The following is a 10,641-nucleotide window of genomic DNA, read 5'->3' as shown; positions in this document are numbered from 1 at the left end:
GAGAAAAAGGAGACCGAGCTGCAGACTCAAGACTTGAGAAGTAATTTCAGCCATGCCTTGGCGGATGGGAAATTGGGTTAGCGTGGTCTTTTGGAAAAGGGCGGGTTGGGCAGTGAGAAAGGAGCGGATCGCCAGCGGAGCAGGTGGTCGTTTACAAAACAATCCGTCTTTTTATGTTTTTAGTAGGTCTTGAAGTAACGGCTGCAAGAGGTCCGTTTGTTGCTGCCCATGCTCCCCTTGTCAATTATTGAAAATAGCTTTTGCACATCCTGATTATGTGTGATTAAATATTTTGGGGGTTTACTTTGTTATTTCATTTTTGAAAGTCTTGAGCGGTTGCATGTTTGACATGGCTTTGTTATCCTAGATGTTATGTTATGATCTGGCACACAGAGCATTAATTCCTTTATCAGCTCTATTTCCTTTACAGTTGTTCATTTAATTGAGCTCCTCTGTGTATTTTGCAAAACAAGATGCATTCATTATAACTTGCAGACCTCAGATAGCATTGTAACATGTTTCAGAAAAATAGCACTTTTGTAGATAGTTGTGGAAGTTGGGTGTTTGGTTTATTTTTCAGATGATGGGAGGAAGCAGTAGCAGAATTCTTGCATGCATAATCAGTCAGAACTTTCTAGAAGCTCTTTATTCAAGTTATTTTCTTTTAAAGCTGTGTTTACTCTAAGAATTCGGCTGAGGCAGTTGAAATATGTGGCTGCAGTGGAGAACAAAATACACTGTATGTTTTGTTACTCTCCTTGTTCTGCTTTGACTTGTGCAAACAGTTTTAATCCAAAGGAAGAGATCATACAGTCTGTGACTGCAGTATCGTACAATCCGGTTTAGGGTGCAAATTACCCTCTTACGGCACATCCTGACATTGAATGGTCTTGTCTGGAATAGGCTGTAAATAGAGTGTATCCTTCTCTTTCACAAGCCCTTGGAGCAGGAAGCCACATGCCTTTAGCTCTACAGTGTTCAGGAGCCAGCACATCTGTGGGACCATGCACCTGCATGTGGCTGGAGATGTTCAAATACAGTCTTCAGAGCAGATTTTGAACATTAAACACTCATTCCTGGTTGTAAACGGCCTCCACATGCTGCCGGGGGTTCAGCACCAGAAAGGCCATTTCCTGGAGCACGGAGCAACCTCTGCCGAGCTTGGCAGTGAAGGACCCTCCCAGCCCAGGGCTGAACAGCTGGTTCTGCAGAGGTCATGGGGCCACAGTGCTCTCGATTGGGAGGCTTTCTGTTCCACTGGCATCATGGCGTGGAAAAAGGTATGGGCAGCTACAGGATTGTTCACTGTCATTGGCCAAGACAAGCTGGAGAGGCTCACTTGGTGTCCTGCAGATCCTCTCTGCTGTTGTCTCTCCCTTTCCCAGGCATGGCTGATGGTGGATTAGAGGTGGGCATTGCTCCTTAGCCACGGGTGAATGCAGAAGAGGGATTAAGAACTCGGTTTCCTGCATCCTGACTCAAAAGTAGGCATATGTGCTTTTTTGGGGGAGTTAGAAACAAATTGGTTTCGACAGAGCTTTTTTAGGGAGTTTTCTCAGGCACAGGATGAAATTTTGAGGTGAAAAAAAAATCATGCTTCTTTTCCCGCTTCTCTATTGGGCCAGTGTGGAGAGAACCAACTGTATTTTTGGGTGCTTGGGATCCATGTGTGTGGCTGTTGAGGAACATGTGCTGCATGTACACATCTCCTGCACAGAAATGTGATGGGGTGGAATCTTTGCTCTGGACTGAGACTGGAGCTATTCCTGGGAAAGGAAACATCAAAAAAAAAAAAAAAAAATGGGGAGTGAAGGCACCTCTTCTGTCCCACTTATTCTTTTCTGGCTGATGTGAACTGGCATGCTGGGTGCTTAGATAGCACGTGTGTGTGTGTTTGTGTCTTAGCTTAACAAACCAGCGTGCACAGACACATTTGGTTCCCCTGATGTGTTGTGCTGTCCTTGCTGTAATCTGAGAGCCACAGCCCTTGGACAGGGCAAGGCAAAGAGTCCATCTGCGTTTCCACAAAAGCTTAGCTAAGTACATTTTTTTATATTGTGTTATGGGCCTGATTCTTGCGGGGGTTTAGATGCTCTCCATTGTGGATGCTCAGCGTTTTTGCAAGTCACCCTGCTCAGAAGTTGGTGGTTATGGGGTTTTTTTAAGGGGAAAAAGCATTTTTCCATTTGCTTCTCCATAAACTGAAACCACTAAAGAGCCCTTGCTTAGTTTTCCACACACAGCACACACTGATGGGAGCATGAGAGGGACTCCTGGTCTTGGAAGGCTTGAAGTGTGTGAAAACAAGGAGTCCTAATGAAAAGGGTTTTGCAATTTAATTGTAGTGGGTGTGCCTTTGTTTGTGCAAAGAAATGAAAGTGCTGGAGGCCGAAGTGCTTTCTTTATCCTCAGAATAGAAAGCAGTACAAACTTCCCTGGCCAGTTCTGCCAAGGTGGCCAAGACCTGCAAGTCCCTGCAGAGCGTTGGCTCTCTGCTCACTGGGACCCATCCCATGGACTTTGAGTCTTCAGCCATCCAGCCTCTCAGAGCTCTCCAGAAACACCATCTTTGGCATGAAGGACCTTTCTTGGGTTCCTGAGTGCCTTTCTCTTAAAGGTGTTTGCTCACCTCACAGATTGGGTGCATTTGGGAAGACCATCGTGTCCTTTGCAGTGGTTTTAAAAGTCATGACTTTCCCTCAGGATGGTTCTGCACATCTCCATGTAGCCAGAGTCCTGCTTGTTCAACGCTTGTTCCTCCTGCCCACTGCCTTGTCAACCCTTTGGAGCAGTCCCTGAATCCCAGTCTGGTGCCAGGGGGGCAAATGCCCTGCTCCCTTGTGCCTCAGCCTCCTGAGCTCTACCCTGTGCCCCACAGCAACACGATCCATTTTAAATAGATGCTGTTTGCAGCATCTTGGACTTGCTGTGCGAGGATGAGAAATGTTAACATAAATTCTTTAAATAACATCTAGTAGTGTTGAATGCACAGAATTATAAAACATTTTTATATTCTGAGACTCATTTGCATCTTCACATTAAAAACTGTGGTTTTCTTCTCAGGGAATGGTTGCAAGATCTGATTTGTTTGGAAATCAAAGCTAAATTTGTGTTTTTGCTTTCCTCTTTGCCCTTCATTTGACAAATTTTTCTTGTTCTATAAATACAGAATTGTAAACAAGGGCTAATCCTTAGCAACAACCTGGAAAGTTAACATTTCTCTCCAGCTCCTATTATAATTAATTCAGACACTATGAATATGATGTGATTTACACATAATATTCCTAAGGCCAAGAGGTACTAATATCTTGTTAGAGAACTGAGGAAAAGAACATGCTTTTGTGTGTGCCATATAACATAATTGCACTGCATTTTCTTTCATGAGAAGGTGTTTAAAGATGCTTTTTACTTTGCATTTGAAAAATGAAAGGCTTCTGCTTCTGCATTTGGCTGAAATTGTCTTAAATGTGTTTTCCCTTCTGCAGCAGTCAACATTGTCAAAACATTTTGCAAAGTACATTTTAATAATATGGGTTAGGACCATCATTATATTAATTTAATTCTCTGTGTAGGTAAATTCGTAAGATGCTTCCACTTTGTCATAAAAGTTTTTCATAGTAAACATCATCTGTTTTCCCTGTGCAAAAAAGGAAAAAGATAATACAGTTGACAAAAGGATTAATGCCTTGTGTGAAAATTGCACAAGTATAGCTTGAGCAGTCTTTCTCTCATGGTCCATCCTTGTATTTTATTTAATTTTCATTTAATTTTGTTTTGTTCTGTTTATATTTGTTCAGGGAGTGTTTTTGTAGTGTTAATCTGTGTAAGCCACATGCAGTTGAAAACTGCAACTCCCAAAAGGCTGTGATTAAAACATTATGGATGTGGCAAACCACAAATGCAAAAGGAAGTTTACATTTAGATTTTCTTCATAAAATATTTTATTCAAGTTTTGTAATACCTTGGTATCGTGGTCAGCATTGCCATAAAAATTCTGTGTTATATGGAATGATACAATCTGTGAAGCATTTCCCATTATGTAGACACCATGTCTTTAAATTATAGCAATTTCTTAAGATTTTAAAGCAAAATGAGCTCTTAGAAGTGTGATTAATAGCAGGGAATGAGGCTAACACTGGGTCATCAGTGGCACTCCATTACAAAAAAGGTTGGACTAATAAAAGCATCCATCTATTTGACCAATAAAGCATTTGAATGATATGCTTATAGTTTTTATCATAGTGTAGTTACTTTGTACTGAATAAACTGTGATTTTACGTGCTGGAAAAGGAGCGTGGAACAGGCAGCACGGCTGAGGTGAGAGCAGTTGTCTCAAGTAGGGAAATATCAGGACTTTTATGTGAAGCTTGATGCTTTCAGAAGCCTTCAGGTTGCAGTGTCTAAATTTTTGAAGCTGCTGTGAAATATCTAAATCCCCCGTGACCCGTGCCTGCCTGCCCACAGTCATTCGGTGAGGCTGGCCCTCGCTGTCCTGCAGGGAGGGGAGAAAGGAGGGTATTGTGTGTAATCATTAATTCAGAGTTAAGTCCCCGGCAGCCCCAGACATCAGAAATACTCTGCTGCAGCACAGGAAATGGGGCAGCACTTCTGTTTTCCTGGTGTGCGGACGCCAACCCCGTCCTCGAGTCGCACCTTTCATCCTGCCTGCTATTATGCTGTCAACCTGATGTATTAAAAAATAGGCAGTTGCCTGAACAATACTGCATTTGGGTTTTATTTAAATACCTGTCTTATTAGTAGGTTGTACTGATTTCATGGTTTTGAACCTCTTTTCTTTTTTTTTTTTTTTTTTTTAACTTCAACAAAAGGCTAAATATTTTCTGAAAAAGAAAACGAAGGTTCTTGGCCAGCTGTGGATGTCCAGGATTGTGCTGTGAAAAAAAGTAACAAATATTCTAAAACTTGTAAAAAAAATGATGAGGAGGGAGGCTTCTGGCCATCATGCTGTTTGCACATGAAATGGCAAGGGAGGGGAGATTAGTGCCAGGGCCAGCTGTGACCTTGGATGCTTCATAGATTTGAGGCTGTGATGATTTTCCTCAGTGCTTGGCGGTGATGCTGGTGCTCATCAGAAGGTAGGGGTGAAGCAGGGAGGGACAATGGTGCAGCTGGGAGGAAAAAGGACCCATGATATATAGCCCACAACTACATCCACTAACCCTACCTGATTGCTACAACATCTTAAAGGGCTTGTTTTGCATAGGAGGGGGATGAAGAGACCCATGGAGGTCCCATGCAGGGATTGTGTCAGGGCAGGAATGTAACCCGGAGCCCTGGATTAACCTCTACCTTTAGGACCATCCATCTTCTCTCCCTGTACTTCAGATCTTCCCCGAAATCCGTGTTCAGGATAGACAACTTAGAGAAACCTCCCTGGAGGAGCCCTGCATTAGGAAATTTCATGAGTGTTATAGGGATGAGAGATGGGGAAGGAAAGGCTTTCTGGAAGGCAGCAGACCCAGGGGATTTGGGTGTCCTGAGCACCCTGAGGACTAAAGTCACAAAGCCTCGGGCCAGGAGAGGGATGTTGGGTGGGGAGAAATTGGGGGTCAGAGGTTTTGATTGCAGCAAGACATCCAGGGGACTTCTGGATTAACAAAGAGGAGCTGGGGAGATTTACAAAGATCAGAGAATGGTGATGGGAGACAGAGGCAAGGGGGCTGAGGGTGGGACAGAGAAAGGAGGGGGAAGAGGGCTGAACCATGGCTTCATTGCTGCTGCAGTGCCCTGGCATGGCCATGGGTGTGTGTGTAAACGACATGTGCCCATGGTTGTGCTGGGCAGGTTGGGCTGTGTCAAAAGCTGTTGTTTTGCTTGTTTGTTCTAGGAGTGAAATGAAGATTTTTGCACCCCACCTTTCGCAGTTGTTGTTTTTCTGGGTTTTGATTTTTTTTTTTAAATGCAAATGGATCTCTCACATCAGTGGTTTGGCCGGTAAATCTTGTTTTGTGAAACACTTTCAAGTGTTTTCAGCTCCTTTCTTTCCCCTTTATCGGAACAGATGCACAGCTCTGTATTTTCCCCTGCTGCCTGTTGTCTTGAGGTTGCACAGCAAGACTGCAAAGGCTTTTTTGTTTGTTGTTTTTGAAGGGGAGGAAAAAAACCCTCAATCCACAGAAGAGTTAACAGGATTTCACTTGATCTGCTCGTTTATGCAATGAGTAATGCGAGGTTGGTAACAGCAAATTGTTGTTTATAAGCAAACATGGCACTGTGTAAACAAGAAGGCCTGGTCCCCAACTGGTTTGATTTCATGGTGGTCAGCAGCTGATGCATGTAACGTACAACCTTTCTGCTTCTCGAAATGTCAGAAGAATGACTATTTGTTTGTCTTGAGTTCTTCCCAGCTGTTTACTCTGTAATGCATTTGCCTCAACCTTGATTCCCTAAGAGTGGCCCCTTTCTCCTCCCTGCTCTGTTTACATTAGTCCTGCCCCGAGTGTCACCTATGAAATCTGTTGATTATTCCACCTGGTTAATGTTAAATTGCTCTTGCAAGATGATGTATTTGTTCATAAACACAAATGCTGGGCCCCTTGTTTACTGTACCCATGGCAGCAATCAGTTATTAAACAAATATTGCTTTGTTTGCGGGTGTGAGCAGCAGTTTATCCTGCAAGGTCTGGAAAAAAACCTTTAAATGCTGGGATTTTGATAAAGGAGAAAAAGGGGAGCTTGTCCCTGGAATGTGGCTGAAACTCACTTTGGTTTGCTTTGCTTATCTTTAACTTGGGTGAAGGGGCTAGAAAGATTAGCAAGTTGTTTGGTTTTTCCAAGAGATTTCCTTAGTGTAATGATATCTATCCAGTTGTTTGCTTTTTTCAGAAGGGAGAGAGCACTCCTGCAAGACGACTAGCACAGCAGTAGAAGTCTGATGGCTAGAAAATCCTGCATGGAGCAAACAAGGAGGTAGAAGGTCTAGGAAAAAGGTTTAGGGCTATGAACCAGGTAATCACCCCAAGAGTATGACCTTGTGTTCTATTGTCAGCGTTTGGTCGGGGGTTTTTCGGTTTCCCTCTTTTCTCATGTCGGATTTTAATTGATGCATGTGCCCTCGATGGAGTTGGAAAAGGCAAAGCTTTCAGTTTTACTTCTGAGGAGATCTGAGGAAAATCTGTTTTAGAAGCAGAGCCTTTTGAATGGAGAGAAAATACCAAATTTAAAAACGCGCTTTGTTGCTCCTCCTCCTGCAAGTGAGATGATGAAGCTGCTTTTCTTCTTTCTATAACTGGAAAACTGCGTTTACATCTGCTAATTTCTCTGTGCTGCCTGTTTGTTCTTCGGTTTCTGGGAGTCCTAATTACCATCCTGGTAGTTGTTGCTTTTGGGTTGTTTTGAAAACGAGCAAGAAAAACTCGCTCACACCATCTTTGTTTTTCAAAATTATTGTTTGTTGTTGTTTCTGAGTGGGGCTTGGATTTCAAATGCCAGGCAGGACCTGTTAGCACTAACAGTAAATGGCTAGGGCTTTTCACACAAAAGGAGTAAACCCTCTTTGAGTGACCTTGAGAAAGAAGTGTTAACTCTTTTTGTGTGAAGGTGTTGTCTAATCCTGTATATGTGAAATAATTTGTTAAAATGTGAAGAGGTTGTCTGTTCCTTTATATTTGAATTAATTTATTAAGATTACTTGGGTACAAATTCTTAGAAAGGATAAAATTAAATAATTGTCCTCTTCATCCCTTGGCAAAGAAGACAGCAAAACATGTATAAAAATGTGATCTGCTGTATTCCCTAGTTTGGATCAGTGATCCAAACATACTGCTGGAGCGTTGTCAGGGCTGGAGGTGAGCAGGAGGTACCTGAAGTGTCTAAGTGGACAAGCTGGTCATTAATTGACTCGTGTTACTGCCATGAATCAAATCGTTGCTACCTTGAACAAAGTGAAAATAGTGAAGTGAAAATGGCATGGTGCAGAATTGTTAGAGTTGCACCTGGCTTTGAGGTGGTTTTTGACTTCTGGAGGCTGCTAGAGAGTTTAGATATGCTTTAATGGAGATGTGCATGGAGGGTGGGAGTCTAATTCATCTACAGCCAGCACTTGGTACGAGGTTTCATGTTATCTTGTTGTAGCAATGCTGCTGCTGTCTGGCACAAACTGACTGTATTTACTAAATGCAACTTTGGTCTTTTATTTGGTTGAACAGTCGCCTGTTTTTCCGTGAGGCAGACTGCAAGAGTTTGTGATGCAAGCTCAGAGCAGTGTGCATGCAAACAAATAAGTCCTGGCTGTGAGAACAGCTCTGCAGTTTCTGTTCCTGTTCTGCACGGAACGCAGGGAGCCCCACGCTGCCGTGATGCCTGGGCTGGGATGAGCAGGTGGGTGCCTCCCCAGGGACACGGGGCCAGCACACAGGGAACTCTGCACCTCACCATGCTCCTCTTGTGAGCTTCCTTCTGGAGGGGTCACTCCTCTGGTGCTCGTGTCCATGTGGTAGCAGTCACAGAGTCATGTGGTACAGAGAACTATGGCTTCTGGTTTGGCTTGGGGAGTTTTTTTTTGGCCACTCGCCATTCCTTTCCTTCCAAATAAACGATGTTCCCGGTGATGGTAAGGATGATTTCTGTCAAGCTCACGGCTGAAAGACAGCTCTCCCCAAGAGAGAGGAAGGAACCTCACTCTGCTGATGATGGTATGTAAATGATTACATCATATTTGCCAGTCACTTGGAAGTGGCCCAGCTCTAGAGCTTTTATGCATCTATGGCATGAGCTTCATGCTGAATATGGATTTAATAGCTGTCAAGCTGAGAGGCATAGATTGAGATAGAGCTGGCTTTGCAAAGGGGTTTTGTTTATCCAAGGTGAGACTGGGAGTAAGTTCTGTGTGCATGTGTGAAATGAAGGGAGAATGCGAAAAATCTGATTTGAGGAAAGTTGAATTGTCCATTGTCTGTCTAGTGCTTTGGGTCTTACCTCATGGAGGGGAGTGAGACCTGTTGTCTTCACAGCTTTGTATGTTTTAGTGCACTGTTTTTTCTTGGTGACCAACTCCAGCTCTTTTGAACAGAGTAAATCGCAACCTTTTTAATGTCTGTTTCAATTAATTCTTCTTGGATTTGCTTAATCTCTGTTCTTACTGATTGTGGTCAGCAATACCCTCAGCAGAAGAGACTTCCTTAGGGGTAACTGCACTGACTGGTTCTCTGACAACTTAAGTTGTTTGACCATGATTTCACAGTAAGTCAGTGTGGCACAAGTGGGATTAGGCTCCTGATTCCCCTTCCCTTCTCCTCACTGCAGCAGTCTTAAATTTCAGCTCCTGCAGAGCATCAGTCAGCCTTTCACCGAGCTGCCTCCAAATGATTTCAGGTCGCTGTGGCCCTGATGATAACACTCTGCTGCTGGAAAGAAGGAACCCTGGCAGCGTGAGCCATGCACCCCAACAGTGAAATAGGTTGTGCCATTGCATATAGTTAAATTAAAAATTGTGGTTCTAGACAGGAGTAGGTGAAGCTGCCATTCAGGAGACTTGAGGGTGTCAAGTGGACATAAACCCATCAGGGGTGATAACAAGCCAGGCTGGTCACCATCATTACCCACAGGAGGAGGTGGGGCAACCTGTGTCCTTCTTTTGGCCAAGGTGTTGTACGCCACCAGTTTTGGAAAGCATGGGCTTTTCATTCACTGAATTTAATTACAGCTTCACTTTTCCTGCTCCTTTTTTTTACTTCTGTCCCCTCCCCATGGCTCTGCATCACCAAGTAGCTCTACCCCAGTGTCAGCAGGGCAGGGAAGGGGAGCAGCCCTGTATAAACCGGGTGCCAGGGCCATGGGCTGCAGGGGTGCTCCAGGAGCAGTGTGATTTGTTTCCCTTCCTGGGGAATCCAGCACATCACCTCTGCCATGTGCTTAAACTCCACCAGTCCAAGGCTTGGGATGAGTCCAGCCGAGGTGAGAGCTCAGGAGGCAGAGCCAAGGATGCGCTGTGGGTAATCCTATTTCTTCTGGACCCTTTATTTCCTAAGCACTAAATGAAATTTCAGATTTCAGATATGTCTAGACATATACAGTGCACGATAAAGTTGATAATACATTAATCATTTTTAACAACAGGTAATATGCATAATTTATGGTGTTACAGTGCTATCTTTTTTGATATTTATGATGGATAATGCTCAGTTTTTGCCCTCATATTACTGCTTTAAATTATACCACAAGAAAATTAATGAGAAAGTAGATTTATGGCTTTCATTTGTTTGTCAATTCGGAAATTAATTGGGTGTTAATTTTAGCCGTCCCTCATCAGACCAGGTCTTTAGTATGTGTGCATTACTTTGCATTCATTGAAGCCTACCTCCCATTTACTGTGGGTCACTAGCTTTGCATACATTAAAATAGCCCTCAGGCTCATTCTCTTGATTACTTTTTGAACTGCCATGCATTAGAAAATTTACGCCTTTCTGTTATAATTATGAAAATTCTCTATTGGAAGATGGTGCTTGCATAACAGCAAGTGTACAGTCTTGCTCAGCGATGTAAGATCATATAGCAAATCCCAATACGTTTTTGTTCTAATCCTAGAAAATAGCACTCTCGACAATCTTTGTTGTGCGAGTTTCATCCTTTGAAATTTCAAGGATCCATTTTAATGCATTGAATTACCTCTTTAAGCTGAGG

At 43.2% G+C, this 10,641-nt stretch overlaps 1 protein-coding gene across 9 annotated transcripts in view; it reads left to right on the top strand.

Moving 5' to 3' along the window:
- The window catches only part of FOXP1 (forkhead box P1), a 390,583-nt gene that overhangs the window by 208,842 nt on the left and 171,100 nt on the right, over positions 1–10,641 (top strand). Inside the window, exon 1 of one of the 9 annotated variants that reach the window (XM_083869349.1) lies at positions 6,677–6,969. The exons of 6 other annotated variants lie outside the window; for them this stretch is intronic. The gene's annotated coding sequence lies outside the window, so the exon portion shown is untranslated. Of the gene's footprint in view, positions 1–6,676; positions 6,970–8,236; positions 8,341–8,790; positions 8,826–10,641 lie in introns of those variants that run through there. 2 more of the 9 variants (XM_083869347.1, XM_083869350.1) reach the window with 2 other exon arrangements.

This window comes from Zosterops lateralis (assembly GCF_965231275.1).
Source record: "Zosterops lateralis genome assembly, chromosome: 11".
Classification (NCBI taxonomy): domain Eukaryota; kingdom Metazoa; phylum Chordata; class Aves; order Passeriformes; family Zosteropidae; genus Zosterops; species Zosterops lateralis.
This window is presented reverse-complemented; position numbering and strand designations above follow the sequence as displayed.